We start from the raw sequence: 19407 nt of genomic DNA, 5'->3' as shown, positions 1-19407 counted from the left end.
TAAATGGTGTGGGATGTAAAACCGATATGGAAACGCACGGAAGTGATCATTTTCCAATCCTTGTAGATAAACTCAGCATGCACTATGGTATCAGGGGTTGCAGCAGACTAACCAATAGGAAATCCTTTCGGTACCGCCTAACGGATCAAATTAAACAACATACAACGGTGGAAAGATTTACTGACTTTTTGCAGAATAATCTGAACATGCACACAGAATGTCTCAATTCCAACATATTATGCTGCAGTTGACAGAGAGTATGAACACCTAAGAGCCATCACACGTCGATACGAAAGAGCGTACCGACGGAACAGAAGTATAGAAGCATACGAGAACGCTCAGAAAATTCAATATGTAATGCGCAGACACATGGAAAATTTGGGCAAACGGCAATGGCGCGATTTCTGCGGCACGCTGTCTTCTCACACGTCTGTCCCGCGAATTTTTTTAGTAATGCGTTCTTTAAGCGGACCTGTAACACAGAGCTTCCCGTTTCGTGCTTTCGCTGTAGCTCGGGACACAAGTGAGATAACATTTGCTGGTGAATTTTGCGAGCTTATTTCCGGACCTGCTTTTTCATCACAATGTGCAGAATTTGAGAATCCATTAGTGTTTGCTAAGCAGAAAATTACTGCTTGCTATTGGGCAAAACAACCCCAATTAGATCATGCGTTCTCATTAAGCGAGCTTCAATGTGCAATTGCAACATGTCGCAAAAGTCTGCTGCTATGCCGCACGGCATTACGTACAATATGCTAAGAAACCTCGCGCCGACAAGTACAAATGCTCTCTAAGGCATCTATAATAATCTATGGACAGAAGAAACTGTACCCGACTCACGGTAAGCCGCTCGAAGCGCCCCAAATTTAATATCGGGTGAGACGCCCTTGTGCCTTGAATTCTTCCACCCAGTTAGTTTGACAAGTTGTTTATGCAAATTAATGGAGAAAATGATTGACGCGCGTCTTCACTGGTGGTGTAATGAAACGCATGTATTGTCCGACTACTTAGCAGGTTTTAGAAAACAGAGATGTGCAGTGGATGCAATATTGGATATAGTCCCCTGTGTGGAACTCGAGCGTGCACGTGGAAACATGATAGCAATATTTCTAGACATCAAGAAGGTATTTGAGAGGGTTAGTCACGTTCATGTACTTCTAACTATGTTGTAACTCAGACTGTCTGGCAGGTCCTTGCGATGGATTTCTGAATTTTTATCAGGTCGCAAAATATTTGTTCATACGGGTGAAGGGAAGAGTGCTTAACATGTTTTAAAACAGGGAGTACCACCGGGAAGCGTACACAGCCCCTTTCTTTTAAACTGCGCCATGGCTGATTTAACAAGAAGACTGTCATCACAGCTAAGATTTTCACTGTATGCAGATGATCTGTGCATTTAGACATCTGGGTCGAATGTTCAGTTACTTCTGCTGGCATTGCAAGACGATATAAATATCATTAACCAATTTTTATAGAGATAGTAGTGGTTCTATGACACGCAAAGAGAGGTGTATTTCCCTTCGCTCTGAGGCAGTTAAAAAATTTCACCCCTAATCTGGAAGGACACCGTCTAATGATTGTCACACAGCATTGATTTCTTGGCAGAATGCTTGATAGGCAGCTATCTTTGGCACCCCACACGAAAAACACTCGAAAACGAAGTCAATGCGATAGTGACTGCACTTCGCAGACTTGCAGGCACATCATGGGGCGGATCAGTATCGTTCATGCTTACTCTTTACAATGTATTAATACGACAGAAAATTACGTATTCCGCGCCCATCTTACAAGGCCTTTCTCACTCATCCGAAGAGACCCATCAAAGACTTTTAGCTAGAGGGCTACTCATATATCTGGGAGTTGCACGAGCGCCTTCTAGCTATCTTGTAATAGCCGAGGCTCGCGAATCACTGTTTCCATTTATGAGAACCAGAGAACATGCCGACACTATTTCCGTCTTCAAACACAGCATAAAACCAACCATTTGCTTTAGACATAATGAAACTAGATAGAAGTCATGTTGATAAAGAAATTCAAGATAATCTTCATATATAGCCAAGAAATGAATTTTGGAACGCAGACGTCGAATATCGTGCACAGCTGCTTACACTTCCAAAAAGGGAATTGTCATAGACGAGATATGCAGAAAAAAACATATTCATTCAATTTGCTAAACAACTAGCAATTTGCCAGAATATATACTGTATTCAGGATACAGACACGTCTATACAGATGGCTCCAGTACAGCAACCTCTTCAACTTCAGATTCATTATACCGCACCGGAACAAACAAGAATCATTTAAGTTACCTCGGTCGACTTCGTTCACAACGGCTGAACTGTTCACAATACTATGTGCCATAAAATTTATATTGTCAGTAAGAATGCGCAAAAATTGATAATTTTCAACAATTCACATGTGGCTGTAGCATCAATCTGCAGCACCAAAGGAAAAACAATTAATGATAGTATATTATGCGAAACACTTAAAGACTTCACAAAGGCAAGCCAAGCAATGTATGAAATAGCATTTCAGTTGGTACCAGGGCATTCTAACATTCCTGGCAACACAGCAGCCGATGAAGCAGCACGACAAGCACACCTCAAAAATGATGTGGTTCCACTCCTAATATCTAAGAACGGATTACGCTGCATTATAGGGAAACTTCTTTGAAAATGTGTTAAAATACGTTGTTTGACCAGAATTCTAAGAGCTCGGATTTGTATCATATTGATCCCTCTATTGAACTCAAATTTTCATTGTCATTACACAGAAATATTGAAACCCTTATTCATCGAACACCTTTCAGTTTAAAGAAACTTTTGGGTCCTTGGCCAACAATGGCTTTGCACAAGAGCACTTTAAAACCACTAAATAGTTTTTTTCAAGACAGCGGCAGTGTTCGCCGTGATTAACGTTTTCGCCTTTCCTTCCATTTCAATGTAGCTGTGTATAAGTGTGTGTTTGAAGATTATGTTGTCTTGACTTAACATCTTGAAAGGGCAGTGCAAGACGATGAAGTCAAAAGGCAGGAAACACACAGGACCGCACTGAATTCACATCTAACTTTATTAGATGGCACACAAACCTATGTACTACAACCCATATCCACGTGCTCTCCCATCAATGGCGTCATTATCAGTGCGCAGGCAAAAATGCAAAATCCTGTAATTTAATGCGACATTATGAGGTGGTATAAAAATTCAAATTCACTGTCATACAAATTTTAGATGGAATTCCCACAGAACGCGATCCTTTCTTTCCTGATATAGTAGGCCTCGATAATTTTCCTAGTAGACTGCTTGCTATGAGCGCAAAGTATTTGCTGTCCTCATAGATTGGAGTGCACCTACTCTCAGAGCAATGCCGTGTGACATGGGAGTCGGCATGACCCTTTAATAATAATAATAATAATACTTGGGGTTTTGCGTGCCAAAACCACTTTCTGATTATGAGGCACGCCGTAGTGGAGGATTCCGAAAATTTTGACCACCTGGGGTTCTTTAACGTGCACCTAAATCTAAGCACACGGGTGTTTTCGCATTTCGCCCCCATCGAAATGCGGCCGCCGTGGCCGGGATTCGATCCCACGACCTCGTGCTCAGCAGCCCAACACCATAGCCACTGAGCAACTACGGCGGGTCATTACCCTTTAGCGAGCGCCTATGCTCTGACAATTTAATGTTTAGGCATCGACCTATTTGGCGGATATAGACGTGACCGCAGTAAAAATGAAGCTCGTAAATAACTCCCTTTCTACAGCGGACATCTGAGGACGTGTGCTTAACAGTGCAGCCTTTCCTAGCATGAGTGGAGGCAGCCTGGGCCAATTTCGTATCAATCTTACGGCAAATTTTGATCATCTTCTTAGGGGCAGAAAGAAGAACATTACATCAAACCGGCCTGCTACATTTCTGAGCCTGTGTGATAGTTTGTGTGCATATGGAATTACAACGACATTTTTCTTTTACGCAGGCTCTGTATTATTATTTCTCGTGAGCGTTCCTAATTTTAACAAGCTTCTGTACGATCATGCGGATAGCATCCTCCCCAAAACCTGCCGCTCTCAAATGCTCCAGTTGTTTTAAGAAACTCTCGGAAATCTGGTGAAAACACGATTTCGAAAGTGTGGCAAATAGAACCGAAAAAGCAATGCCATTTTTTACCACAGCGAATATGCGGATTTAAAATTTAGGATTTGTTTTACTGACCTTGGGCAATACATCCATTACACATGCTTATCAGTTAGTTTAAGCCTCGTATGTAAAAATTGTAGCTTGTTCTTATCTGGCACTTCATGTGTGAAATGTAACCTTCAGCCGCATTTCTGGTATACTTGAAGTACATCATGAACCATTTGTTGAGAATTAGAATTCGTCACAAAGACCAGGAAATCATCAACATATCTTAGCACTCGGATTGTTTGGCCATATAGCTTACTTCTTATATTTCTATCAACCCTACCTAGGAAGATGTTCGTTAGTACCGGAGAAACATTGAAGCGAAGGCTAAAGCCAGATTTTGTCGGTAAATATTTCCTTTCCGAGTAACGAAAGTTCTAGCTCTGTGGCCCAGACAATTGCAGTCGTTGAGTGGCTAGCTACAACCATCGGTGGTCATACCAAAAGGATTTGCAAACTTCAGCGCGCAGAATGGATGAAGCAAGCCTGGCACCTCACAGATTGTCTGCGTACAGCCTGCTGGCAGGAAAAGAGACAAAGGCAAGAGCAGAAGGGATTTCGAGGAGTGGCGTAAGACGTCATATCATATAGCCGATCAGGTGTGCAACACCGCTTGGGGCCTACCATTCCAAAACCACAAAAGAAGAAGATGCCCGAAGCAAAAGTGTTGGTTCTTGGAGACGAGACTCTACCAGAAGATCGTAGAAGAACCCTTAGTGTTAGCCCAAAATTTGCCCACGAGCCAAGCCTCAGCCTGCCGGAGTAGGTGGCTATGGCTGGGTCAGTCACCCATCGGGCGGCCGAAAAAGAAAGACCACGTTTCATAGCTGAGTGTGGGGATATGCTGGGACGATCAAGAGGGATGCGCTCGAAAAATAAAACTGTAAGCGATTGTGTAGAATATGCCGTGAGTAGAAGCCTTGATATTTTGACCTCTGATAAGGAAGGTTTCTGTGTTGTGGTGCCAGAGAGTACCTTCTGTAGAAGAAGCGTTAGATGAAAAAGAAAAAATTTCAGAGCTTTAGATCTGAAGCGCGCTAAAGTTAAAGAGCGCGCACTGTCACTACTCTACAGCTACAAGCTTGAGCAGCTAGCGTAATCAGTAAAAAAGACAAAAATTCTTGATTTCGATATTTTCTTCGTATCAAATACCCACAATCCTGACTACCCTTTTCGAGCAATGGACACGGAAAAGGATAGGTGGCGGCTGCTTGTATCGGTTTACTTACAAACGCATTTGCAATTATTGATGATCAGAGATCTCTTGTGGTAAAAAACTCGGATGATCTCATCAGCTTCTTCGTTCAATCTAATCCTGGTGATTGTAATACCTTTAGCATCGATGTTCAAGAGCTGTGATATAAAACACTACATTATTGACGATATAATGATAAGTGTTAAACCATGTATCCCCGAGGAGAATGATGAGCTCAAATTTTCTAGCAACTTTGGAGTATCTGTTAGTACCTTTCTCGGTGATGTCTTGTTTACTTACCTTCAACTTTTGTTGAATGGAAAGGAAATTTATAGCGACAAAAATTTGGCATTTGCATTGGCTCCAATGTTGCTCCGGTACTAACATCTTCCTATGTAAGATTGATAGAAATATAGAAAGAAACCTAGATGACCATAGAATCAAAGTGCTACGATATGTTGATAATTTTCTGGTCTTTTAAAGAGTTCTAATTTCTAATGGTTGATGATGTATTACAAGTATTCCACAAATGTGGATCAAGGTTAGATTTCACACGTGAAGTGCCAGGTAAAAACGAGCTACAATTTTTAGATACGAGGCTTAAACCAACTGATAAGCATATGTGCTGGATGTATTGCCCAAGGTCAGAAAAACAAATCTTAAATTTAACTCCGCACGTTCGCAGGTGGTAAAAAGATGGCATTGCTTTTTCGGTTGTATTTTCCGCACTTTCGAAATCGTGTTTTCACCAGACCTCCGAGAGTTTTTAAAACAACTGGAGCGTTTGAGAGCGGCAAGTTTTCGGGAGGATGCTATCCGAACGACCGTACAGAAGCTTCTTAAACATGTAAAATTGGGAGCGCACGCAGAAATGAATAATCAGCAGCCTGCCGACAAGAAGAAAAAAGTAGCGGTAATTCAATATGTACACAAACTATCACACAGCCTCAGAAATGTAGCAGGCCGGTTTGATATAAAGGTTCATTTTACTACCCCTAACAAGATGATGAAAATTTGGGGTAAGATTGACAGGAAGTTGACCCAGGCTGCCTCTACTCATGCTAGGAAAGGCTGCACTGTTAAGCACACTTCCCGCATGTGCGCTGTAGAATGGCAGTTGTTTACGAGCTTCATTTTTACTGCGGTCACCTCTATATACGCCAAACAGGTCGATGCCTCAACATTAAATTGTCAGAACATAAGCGCTCGCTAACGGGCAATGCCTGCTCCCATGTCGCGCGGCATTGCTGTGGGCATAGGTGCACTGCAATCCATAAGGACACCACAATACTTTCCGCGCATAGCAAGCAGACTACGAGGGAAATTAGCGAGGCCTACTATGTCAGGAAAAAAAGGATCGCGTTCTGTAAGCATGCCATCATTAAATTTGGATGGCAGAGAATTGGAATTTTTAAACCGCCTCATGGTGTCGCATTAAATTACAGGATTTCGCATTTTTGCCTGCGCACTCATAATGAAGCCATCGATGGGAGAGCACGTGGGTATGGGTTGTAGTAGATTAGTTTGTGTGTGCCTTCTAACAATGTTAGGTGTGAGTTCAGTGCGGTCCTGTGTGTTTCCTGCCTTTTGTGTTCGTCCTCTTGCGCAGCCCCTTCAACATGTTCAGCCGGAACCAACTTGCCGAAATGCTGATTCTTCTATGTTGACTGTTCTGTTGTCACTATATGTGATAATGTATTTATACGATGTATGTACCACCCGCTGACTAGTGACTGTTGTTGGGAGACAGTATCGTTTGTATTTTTGAGCCGCGCCGTGCTTGCTCAGTGGCTATGGTGGTCTGTTGCTCAGTGGCTATGAACACGTGGTCGCGGGATCGAATCCTGGCCATGGCGGCCGCAATTCGATAGGTCGATATGCGAAAACACACGTGTACTCAGATTTAGGTGCACGTCAAAAAACCCCAGGTGGTCGAAATTTCCGGAGTCCTCCACTATACTCCATGGCTTATAATCAGAAAGTGGTTTTTGAACGTGAACCCCATTATTTAGGGAGAGAGAGAGAGAGAGAGAGAGAGAGAGAGAGAGAGAAACGTTTATTAAACGAAACAGTGTCCCAAGCGAGGCCGGGTATGACCCTAAGGTGGGAAGGCTCCTTAGTCCAGGAACCTTCTGGCTTTGACGGCCCTCTTGGCCCTGGCGACGAGTTGTCGTTGGTCTTCCATGTCCCCGAGGGTTAGCTTGGCCTCCCACGTTTCGAATAGGTCGTTTGCTTCTATTGCTCGTTTTGCGTGCGTTTCTGGTTGCATTTCCTGCCACGGGCATTCCAGGAGCAAGTGTGCCAGAGTGTCGGGTGCGTTGCAATGTGGGCAGAGGTAGCCGTGGAGCGTCGGGTAGAGGCGATGCATTATCGTTCCGTGCGTGTATGTATTACTTTGCATTATTTACTTTAATTTATTTTTGAGACTTTACTACAGAACTGTAGGGTCATTTAACTTGTATATTTACGTCCCATGTGTTTCTTAGGTCATAGTGTTACTGTGAAAACTCTGGCTGAAAAGTCCTGGTGCTTGTATGAAAACGTTTTTTTTATATGTAATCTCGTACCCTGTATATTGTAAGCTAGACCTATTCAAGAGCTAAGGAGCAGCCAGCGTCTTAAATTGTGTGTCGGCATCTCCTTATATAAAAAGATAAAATTAATTAGGGCACTCTAACCCGCGCCCTTTAGTGGAAGCCGGACCTGTCACCTTTGGTGTTCATTATGGCGATGTTATAGTTAATTAAGGCCCTCGAACACACGACGTTTGGTGGGAGAAAAGAAGGAATAGGAAGTAACAACGCATTAGAAAGAAAATGCCATGTAACGAATCTCTCGTGAGCGGGAAGGCTTTCGCCTTCATCAACGTTACCGTATGCTAAATTGACTGTCAATGTTTTAGGTATATGTAGCTATATGCCATGACGTGTGTATTACATGCGCTATAAGCGGGTTATATAAACTTACATCGCCACAGCACTCTATCACTAAAGTTGCTCCTACCAGTTTACGTCATTTTTATACTCCCCGTTGTGAACGCAGGTTTTCTTTCCCCTAACTCAGTCACAAACAGCTCTCCATCACATGGACAAGGGTTCAAAGCAATCAAATTTTTTTTATGCGTGAGCTCCCTTTCTTTGAAAGTCGACCTGCCTCCGAACTTAATACAGAGGCAGCGCCCTACGTGGAGGAATATGTGTTCGGGAAGTGGCACCTCCGTCTATATCTCGAGTTTCTTCTTTTGTTTATTCCGCACAAAAGTTGTCATTGTGCATCAGAAAATAATACTTCGGTCTTTGTTGTTGTTGTTGTTGTTGTTGTTGCACAATTATATTTAAGCGTACCAGTTGGTCTCTGAGAGTCGCAGAATGAGTGCTAAGACGAGGAAAACAGCAGCTTGCTCAAGGGAATCAGACGGAGAGATGCGATGCCGAAACGGGCAAGCGAAAAATAGACACATCATGGGGAAAATTTGGATGAAAACTGCTCGGCGGCATGGTTAACATCCTGCTTTAGAAAGGAAAGATAACACTAAAGAAACGATACGTTTAGTGTGCGTGTTTAGTGGTGTCTTATGTACACCACGTACACAGAACACACCGCAATACACCAAATACAAGCAAATTAAAGTATCTAGTTCAGACCAGAGTTTCTAAGAAAGGTAGGAAGCGCCTGCGTTGCGCGGGACAGAATAGAGGCAGCTGACATGGCAGTCGGGCTGATGTCAAGTGATGGGAAGAAATGCATCGCCTTGCAAATTGCCCTTTCCTGGCGGAACCTAAATGTTTGCCATGGGTCATTGCAGTTGCAGATGGCTCATACGGCATCGTAGGCTCGTTCACCATTGTTACCTCCTCCTTGAACGACCCGTTTTCCTGGCTAAATGGCCGTTCGCAACTGGAGCAATCGGAGATTGCAGGGAAAAGCATTCGTTCTGCCAGGGAACCTAAAGATTATTATTATTATTATTATTATTATTATTATTATTATTATTATTATTATTATTATTATTATTATTATTATTATTATTATTATTATTATTAATGAATCTTTCAAACTAAAGCTCACCGTTTCTGTATTGCCTTTTCGTCACATGAGAGGGAAGAATAGCAGGAACAAAGGAACTCAAATTTTAACAGTGCAGCTTTTTAAGCTTGAGTTCCAGCCGTGCCCAGTGACCTCTCAAATCTCGGCGCTGCTCTGCAAAGGGTAGTGGAGAGGAGGAAAGGCTAGGTGGATGCATAGAGTGGCAACTACTACTAGCGCGCGTCGCGGCGTAGGTGTTTGGGTAAGGAGGAGTGCAGTGGGGGATTGGCAGCGCCTTGCGATAAGCTATGCTCTGACGTGCACATGTACTCCTAGTGGAGACACGCGGCGAGCGCCTGCGGGAACGGTGTCCGATCCACCGATCCGAAGGCAGGCGTAAGAAGGTGTTCTCTCCCGAAGAAGAAGAAAAGCGACGGCGAAGGCGGAGGAGGAGGCGGGGGAGAGGTGGCAACCAATGAGAGGGGGCTCAGGGCCCGAGAAGGCAAGGCGATGGGCAGGTACTTCTGTGCGACGTGCTGTTTCGAAAGATGGAATCCGCTCGTCCCGAGCGTCAGCGGGAGCCTGCACGAGAATGCGGTCAAGGAATCGGCGGCGGCGCCGACGGCCGCCTCTGCCGCCGCCGCTGCTTACGCGACGTGGCGGCGGCTGCTGCTGCCTCGGCGACACAGCTGCTTGCAGACGTCGAAACCTACCGCTGCCACCACCTTAAACGTCGCCGCCCGTCTCCCTGTATGTCTTCCAAATGTAGGTCGCAGTATGTGCTCTTCCATTTGTCATCCCGGACTGGCTCACGACTGTCCGAGTAGCTGCGTACACCAACGCTCATTGGCTATTTCTATTGTTTTCTTGGCCGTCACTGCCAACTAGTGCACTAGTAGTGCACTACCGGGCCGTTCCTCGTAGGAGGTGCAGTTCGCCATTAAGGGGCCCACATACACAGCTTCGCTGGTCATCTTTCTTCACAGAGTGGAAGGGCACTGAATTTTTGGTGCGACCACGTGAACCAAACAGACGATGAAGCCAGAAAAAGCAAAGGAAATGAACTGGTTTTTATTATTTATATCAAGAAATCATAGGAAAAATGTTTATGAAGATCGGAAAAAAATACAACTTGGGGCACGTGGGGAGATGCGGGTTCCACTACATTTCAATTTCATATATTTCAATTAAAAAAAAGGCAGCTAGTGTTCTTTGTGCGTTTGATGTCTTCGTTGTCCGTTAATTCATACATTTCGGTGAATGAATTTCCAGCCCCAAAAGCAGGTTCTTCAAATCCATTTGTTTACTATTATCACACAAAAATTGACTTGACCAGTTCGCATATGCGTTCAAAAGAAATTGCTTGTTCTTTGAGCTATTTCTTTATTTTTTCAAAAGTTCGTCAACGATTTGCTCATTCGCATTTTTTTAATAGCTTATGAATTCATGTGCCCTATACCGTAAAATTATTGCAATATGTCTTATTCCAATCTCCGGACGTCAAATTTGCGTAACCGCCCGCGCGAGCGTCGGCCGGTCACCCGCAGAATTGTCTGAAGAGGCCAATCAAACTCTCTCCTCGTTCATGGGAGGTCACTATTGTTTGCTTGAAAAACGAATAACATTGCCTGCGCTGAGCGGCTTGTCTTATTTAATTGGTTGACAAGAGGCGAGGAGCCCGCTCAAGTGGATAGGGATTTGATGGGGACGAGCCACTGCAATAAATATTGATAACCGGATCAAGAGGGTGGTGCCAGCGTCTGCGATTGGTCCGCTTGCCATTACTTAGCTTGCAGTGGCTAGTCTAAAATCGTGGCAGCATGCAACGGAAGTTAAGGAATGACGTTTAAACGGGTCCTCAGCAAAGAAGAGTAGGCAGAATGAGGTCGTAAACGTGCAGAAAGTGATCTAAAACGTTACACGGCCACGCAGAAAGTTTCATTATACGCAAATAAACCCATGCTCTCCGGCAGGTGCGAGTAGCCAATGCCCAAGCGATCGGCGGCAGCCATCTTTTATTCCTTTCGGAACGGGCCAGCCTGCGGCTATTCAGAAGAAAATTCAGTTTTGTTCGGTATATTAATACATCTTTAACGCGTGCACGTCACTTTGACGCGGTGAGTTTTTGCGGTTTTGTGACGTCGCGTGACAGGCAGATGAGGTGGCTGCAGGCCAAAAACTTTTGACCTATATTCGACGGCTAATAGCGAAAAGGGGTCGAATCAGAAATTCATATTTTTCTTTTGTTCCGTCCAATCATGCATTGTCAGTGTGTACACGTCATATCAGATGGGGACCTATTACGGTTTTCGTGACGTCGCATGAGAAACAGGTCAATTGGGGGTGGTCCAAACACGTTTTTGACCAATCGCGGAGGGCTGATTGCAGAATTGGAATAGAAAAGTTTGGAACAGTTTTACGTTATAGCGCCCCATGACATACGCTTTTTTTCTCGAAAAATACCTATTGGAAACGTTTTCAGATGTCAATTCACTCTAAATTGACTTGACCTGACCACTATATTTAGCGCGAATGCTTTGATCAAAGATTTAGGCATTGTGGCCAATGTCAAGGTCCTCGAATCAGAGACCCATCCACGCACCCGCTGTCACAAACTGTGCATCGTACCTTTCGTACAGAAATGACACATTCTTGTAATCCAGTATGCTCTCCGATCGGGTGGCACGGAAAGCAATATTGAAGTATATTTTTTTTCAGTAGGGACTCTGTTGATGCAAATGAATGGGTTCGTCGAGATAATAACACTTGTCCTACCCTAAGACACATTTTTACAGTCTCATCTATTTATTTATTTGCTTATTTATTTATTTAGTTATTTATTTAGCAACTCCACAAAAAACATTTCTCATTAAATATATATAAACAGGGTTTGTGGCGCTTCTCACTAAAATGAATCTAAATTTTAAATACCTTTTTTTCACAGTGAAATGAATCTGGTTTCAGGTCTTGAAATATCATAAGTATTCTACGGTTGGAGCAGGACAGTGCTAATTGGAGATGGCAGGGGGAGGCTTTCGTCCCTGCAGTAGACATAAAATAGGCTGATGATCATGATGATGGTAAATGCAACTTGTGCATCTGCATTGCACCTGGAGCCCGGCACTGTTTCTTCCTTTCTTTGTAGATGAAAGTCATCGTGGTACTAAGAAAAATTACAACAGAACCCACCTTATGATGACTTTCGACGGTTATGAGGTTTGCAGTCAAGCAGTCTAGCGATGCACCGTATTCCTGAAGTCACGTTTATTTAAAATCAGCAGTGGTCATTCTTATCCACCCCTTCCTTCGGCTACATGCAACCTACACTGTCCCGCTTTTGCTATTGCGGTGGTGGTGATAAACTTTACTGAAAGGGGGTAGGCGGAAGGGAGGCGGTGGCTGAGGGATCGGGCTCAAGTAAGGCCCTGGGTCTACTTGGCCTTTTTCGCCCAGTCCACCAGTACAAGCTGTCGGTCGACGTCCCCGGACCTGATCCAGGTGGTCCAGTCAGTCTCTTTGCTGACCGGGGGATCGGAAAACGGGATCGAGGTGCATTCCCACATTGTGTATATGAGTGTCTCTGTTTGTGAACAGAGCCTACATAGGTAGCTTTCTTTGCCCCCTGTGGTTTGGTTAATGTTCTTTGGGTACGGGTATGCCTTTGTTTTGAGTCGCGTAAACGCGACCCCTTGCCTTTTGTAGAGTTGCTTGACCTGTGGTGGGAACGCATGATGCCTCAAGCCTCAAGCGATGTCTATGGGCTATTTTGTTACATGTCTCGCAGGGTTCCTCGTGTCTCTCCTCCTCGTTCACGCCGTCCGCATCCGCGGACGAGGTTCTCCGCTCTATATCTCAAGGCAAACTGTGAGCCGACGCATTGCCGGGCACAGTCGCCTGAGCGTGGGTCCACACGAGGGTTTTCCAGCCGCTTAGGCGGCGCCGCGTGAGGACACGTTACGCCTGTTGGGAAATTATACCGCGAATAAAATTGCCGACGGCCTGCTTACTATCGCTGATGACGTTAGACGCTTGAGCATGCATAAGCATGGCAATCGCGGTTTTCTCCGCTCCCACCACTCGGCCAGCCGTGATTGTTATGTCTCCTATCAATCTACCACCGCGCTCATGAGATCACCCCCAGGGTGTCTCGCCGCGACTGTGTAAACCGCTCCAGCTTGCGAGCCGTAACGTCGCCAAATGGCTTCGCTACGGGGCTGCCGGCTGCCCTGATGGAACCCAGAGTCCATTCTGCGGGGCAAAGGCGGAGCATAAATATGCCCCCTGACCTTTCCCGGAATGGTCAGTAACCTCGGGAATACCTTCTCCGAATCCGAATACCTTCTGATCAAGCCTGGCAGAAGTAGCTCTCCCGGGGGAATGCCACGGAGGAGGCGCTTCCTTAAACGCAGGGTCGGAAGACTTACCATCCCTGAGTGCCCCAGTATCAAGATACTGGGGCTAGAGTTTCAGAACGCGCTGCGCTACGGTCTCATTTTACAGAAACTCCAGAGGGCGACAAACTTTGCTATGGCACTCGCTTGCCAAGGTCGCTCATAAACATTACGGCATGACGACGACGCAGTGATGAAAATGGCATGACGAAGACTGAATCAAGTCGACAAAGGTGCTGGACGAGACAACATGACGACATTTGAGATGACGAGAGAGAGAGAGAGAAGTATTTATTGTGAGAGAAAAGCTAGAAGTCGGCCTGAATCAACTTTCTGCGCTGCTACTCGGCGTTAGGGGAAAGTGAAGGGGTGTATAAAAATAGAATAGAGAAAACGTTGATTATGGGAATGTAGACAGTGGTGAAAATATTGCACACTCCAAGACCCTTCAAAGTTTCTTGTCCAGTCCGCTCTCATGAAAATATTTTTTGAGAGCCGTCAAACTATCAGGTTGATGACGAGGATCAAGCGAAGCTCCCAATGGAACCTTTTCAGTTAATTGTGCAACGACAAAGTTTGACAAGATGTCTGTCAGCGACTTTCTATGTACATCAAATCATGGGCAGGCGCACAAGAGGTGTTCTGTCGTCTAAGGAATACCGCATTCCTCAATATTCAGACCCTCCGCCCGGTCGATGAGATGCAGGTAGCACAGGGTGAATGCCACATCTAATCGTAATTTATGCAGCAAGCTTGCATTTTACCTTTTTATTGTAGGTGGTGTCCGCATTTCCATCTCTGGGTCGAGTTCCTGATGGTGGCGATGACGATGACCTGGTGAGGCCCAGTATACTGCGGTATTATTGCGCAGAAGTCTGTTCGCTATGGCATTAGTGTCTGGTCGCGAAAATGGGATGGACACTGGTGTGGCATTCATGTGGGCCATCTTTGCCTCGGCGTTGGCGAGCTCATTTTTATGTAAGCCACAGTGTCCTGGAATGCACTGAAACCTTTTGCAGTGGCGAACTTTTGGGGCAGCATAGTGTAATTCGATCACCTCTTTAGCAAGGACATAGTGAAGTGAAGTGAAGTTTATTCTTGTTTTCAAGGAAAAGAAGGGACCGGGACAAAAGGCGGTAAGGCCTGACGAGGCCCCGGTACCATACAGTTGGCAGTAACAATATCAAGGCAAGAAAATGCACATAGAAGGCGCGACAAATATGTCAAAACAACGCTACAATGCGCACAGCGAAACTTAATTCGAGAAAAATACAAACATGTGCAAGGTAATCAGCAAGCACTTAAAGTTATACACGTACAAATACAATGCATACATGACTGGTGAATTCAGACACGAGAACATGCAACTAAAGCACTTGTCCGCAACAAAGATAGAGAGAAACATATATATAAACAAACGGTAGATACATTTTCTTACATTTGAATTTCGCCTTCAATCAAACGTCGTTTCATTTTTATCTTGAACAAATTTTTAGATAAAAAGAAATCATCTGTAAAGGGATATTTTGAGGGCGTTGGGTGCTTGAAAATTTAGATTTTGTTTACCATAATACGTGCGCGTTCGCGGTACGTGCAGTTTTACCTCACAAAGGTCGCAATTTATAGTACTGTCAGCAATAGAGTACAAACTGTTTCTATGAATGTATTGCAACAGCCGTAGATAATACACTTGTTCAGCTTGTAGTTTGCTATGTTCAACAAACACGGGTTGTGTACGTAATTTATGTGGTGCGCCGCAATAGCCCTCAATAGCACACAAGGCTCTTTTTTGTAGCAGTAGTAATTTATGGTAATTTGAAGACGTAGTAGTACCCCATACAAGTATAGTATAGTATATACAAGTATAGTAAGGTTCTCGTTTAAGTGCAGAATCGATCACTTGAAGTGCCGGATTGAAATAGCAAAATATAGTTCAAACATGATGTGGCTCCATCGTTATATGACAAATTGCGTCCCGAATTGGAACAATCTCAGCAGCCGTTGATGTGTAGTTTCGTGGTCGAGATGGAAGCGCTTAGTGATCTTCATATTCGATATTACGAATGCTGCTGCTGAAGTGGTTTTTGACACTATAACTTCAGTAAATCGATTTATTTTTTATTCATTGATACCTCATAGGTCCAAATAGGACATTACATGAGGGTTGGGCGCGTAAAAGGGGGGAATGATGATGACGAAATTAGAAAGATGAGTCAGAACACTCGATGGCAGATGTAAAGCGCGATGTATCGCAGATGAGTGCAGTTTGTCTGGGAAGGACATTCCAGTCTCGGGCAGTTCGGACGAAGAATGACTGTGGGAGCATAGTGGTGCGGGTTTGTGGCGAGATTACCGAGTTCGGATGGCCTGTTCGAGGAACACGATGAGCCAGCGAGACCAGCTGGCTGTCACGAGGTGTGGAATAAAAAAAAAACCTGTGATAGAAGCATAGGCGAGATGCGACTTTGAGATTTGGATTGGATTGGAGAAACTTTATTTATGCCTGCAGTTGGGCGCTCGCGCGCCCCGACGAGGGCCTACGTCATCCTCGAAGGTGCCGTTACTCGGCGCGGGTCTCCGCTCGCCGTTGCCGGCTCGCTGGGTCCGTGCCTTTCGAGCGCCTCGAGGACCTGCTGGACGGCCCAGAGCGACTTTGAGAGGCAAGAGGCGATAGGTCTAGCTTTGATTTTAGTGATGAAACGCTAGTGTGACATGAGTAATCTGAAAAATAAATAAATCTAGCAGCGTGGTTCTGAACAGATTCCAGGGCTTTAGTGAAATTAGTTTGGTACGGGTCAAAGACAGCACAGGCATATACAAGTTTTGGTCGCACGAGCGTTTTATAGGCAACTGATTTCACGGGTGTTTGTGCCATGAAGAACTTACGGCGCAGATAACCAAAAATTATGTTAGCTAAATTAATTATGTGGTTTAGATTATTTGTTCAAAATAAATCTTTGGAGAGGTGAATTCCTAAGAATTTGAAGGAGTCGGTTGTAGATATAGCACAGTTCTTAATCTTGCAAGTTGTGGGGATGTAGTTAGGTCTACGATGGGATGAAATGTCTACAGTCTTACTATATATCTATGGAAGCGGCACATTCTTCAGACATATGGGTTAAAGTAAGTTCTTTAAGTCCACACTAGGGTATGCTTTATTTTTTCCTCACTCCGGAAATGTATAGGTTCTCCACAGGTCTCGACAAAGTCTACGCTGGTACGGCCGCTGCTTTTGCGTAATAAAGCCTGCGGGTAGGATGCGCTCATGATACGAAAGGGATTCAGAGAAAGTGCTGCCTCGACGTAGAATGCGAATCGTCGACACAGGCTGACGTTCATGGCGGGTCAATAGTCCGAGATATACTCTGAAATGTTCGCGTGAAGGATAAGCGTCTATATGGAGTACACGTGCTTCCGCCATCGCGTCCTCTGTCGAAGGGCAGCGTGGCAGACTCACACATTTTCCCAGAGCATGAAGTTGTAAGATGTCCAGTGTACACACACTGTAAAAATTTTTACACCCTGAAGGGTGTTTTCTTGCCGCACTGGTGACACCCTTACTGTTAGGGCCTTACAAAATGTATTGAGGACGATAATGGAGGTCTAACTAGACGTGCGATGACAAAAGACGTAGTTGAAAACTATGTAATCACTCTGGCAGCCTTCGTCGCACAGTAATATGCGACAGAAGAGTTTTATACCTCTCCCTGTGAAATCCTCTCGTCAGATATTTCTGTGCGCCCAAAGCTTGAATGACGACAATACGACGACCACGACGGCATCTCGACCATCACATACCTAGTAACCAAAGCAATAAGGCAACTTGGGCCACTGGGTCGCCGTAGCAGGTGTGAAGATGGCGGCATGACGAGAGTCAGATTACGTAGCTGGAACGATGACAGTGAAACGACGACGATAGCATCATGACCCGAGCACTTAGCTAGTCGCCGAAGCTGGTGGTCAACTTGGACCGTTTTGTCGGCTAAAAGGATAGGTATTGCAACATGAGCGAAAGTTAGGCGAATTGGTAAAGTAGCAATTTTAGTGAAGCACGAAAGGACAAAGGCGTAGACAAGATACGCAGACAACATGTTCTATTGGTTTTAAATGCGTAAATGCGATTAGGGCGGTCCAACGCGATAACTCCTCCGTCCATTCGCCTGTCACGTTAGACGAATCACTATAAAGAAATCAACGTATAAAAAAAATCCGAAAGGAAACACGTTAGCCGTAGTGAGTTTCGAACTTAAGACCCTAGGCGCTCAGAAGCTAACTGTCTTACACAATGGGCTCAAGTCCCACGCTTGCAGAGGGTAAATTTATCTAACCCACATGAATTTGCTGTGCCAGGGTACAAATCAAATGTCAAAGGAGAAGATTTTTTATGAAGAGTTTGTTTAAAGATTTCGGGATGGTAGAATAAAAGCCATCTGTAGGACCACATGCAGAGCCGACTTAGAGCATTGTAGACATCCGAAAAATTCCCACTTTGCGAAAATTTAATGCCAAACACGCCACCTCCCCAATGCGTTGATGTGGTCGGGGGATCCACGTGCCGTAGGGGTGTTCCATTGGGGCATTCTACCACCGGTCGAAACGCCACTTATCTGTAACGTCTCAGAGATCAGATGAGGGCGCAACACACACTGCTAAGCAGTCAATCAGTTGATAAGGAGGATAGGGAGGAATTAGTTATATGGGCCTCAGCACGGTTGACAATGCTTCGACGCGGGTAGATAAGGTGCTAAACAGTCGTAAGGGCTTACAATGATCGGAGCAATTCTTATAAGGTCGATGAGGACCAGTAAGCGTTGATAAAGGCTGCATAGAGTCGATAGGGAAGATAACAAATGATAAAGATTGATAGGCATCAGCTCTATTCTGATCGGTTTGATGACGACCGATAAGAATTTGTATGGGCCAGATCTAGTTTGATAAGATTGATAATGACACCGGGCTGCATGGAGATGAGCAAGTAGCACAATTCAAGGGAAGCCAGAACGTCACAAACTCATTACCGCAAAACGACAAATTAAAGCATGCCCGCTGTCGAGTGAGTGGCTTCTTCGTATCGTTGAAGAGTTTGCAGCCATGTTTTCCAGCTAATCCCATGGAAACAGACCGTATCGACGACATTATGTCATTACACCACTGACACCGTTTACGGCTAGAGAAGAGGGTGAGGCATTTGCCTACAGGGACGGTGCAACCAAACGAGCCGTATGACATGATCGTTTCTACCAGCCCTTTCCGGTACTCCTTGGTCTATTCTCTGCCTGTGCCCCGATTCATCTCGATTATCCTTCCTCGCCTCCTAACTAGTTTCGATGATAACCATGAACGCTGAGCGCCCTTTTTTGGTCCATGTAATGTTATCATAATAAAAGTTCTGTACTATTTTCTTAAAACAATATGCTGTGGTTTGTCTGCATCTTTGAACTATCTTCAGCGCTCGGCCTTTCATGTGCATAAAAAAAACATGAAGGAGGAAATTTTGTCTTACTGCACATTTAGGTTGGCTGCAAGTGATTAGCGCGCACAACTTTAAAGCAACGCACAGCGCGAATATTTATTTATAACATGCCCTATGGCAACTCCTGCGGTGAATAAAGAA

Source organism: Dermacentor variabilis, chromosome 4 (genome assembly GCF_050947875.1).
Source record: "Dermacentor variabilis isolate Ectoservices chromosome 4, ASM5094787v1, whole genome shotgun sequence".
NCBI lineage: Eukaryota > Metazoa > Arthropoda > Arachnida > Ixodida > Ixodidae > Dermacentor > Dermacentor variabilis.
The sequence above is the reverse complement of the archived record's forward strand: the minus strand, read 5'-3'. Positions refer to the sequence as shown.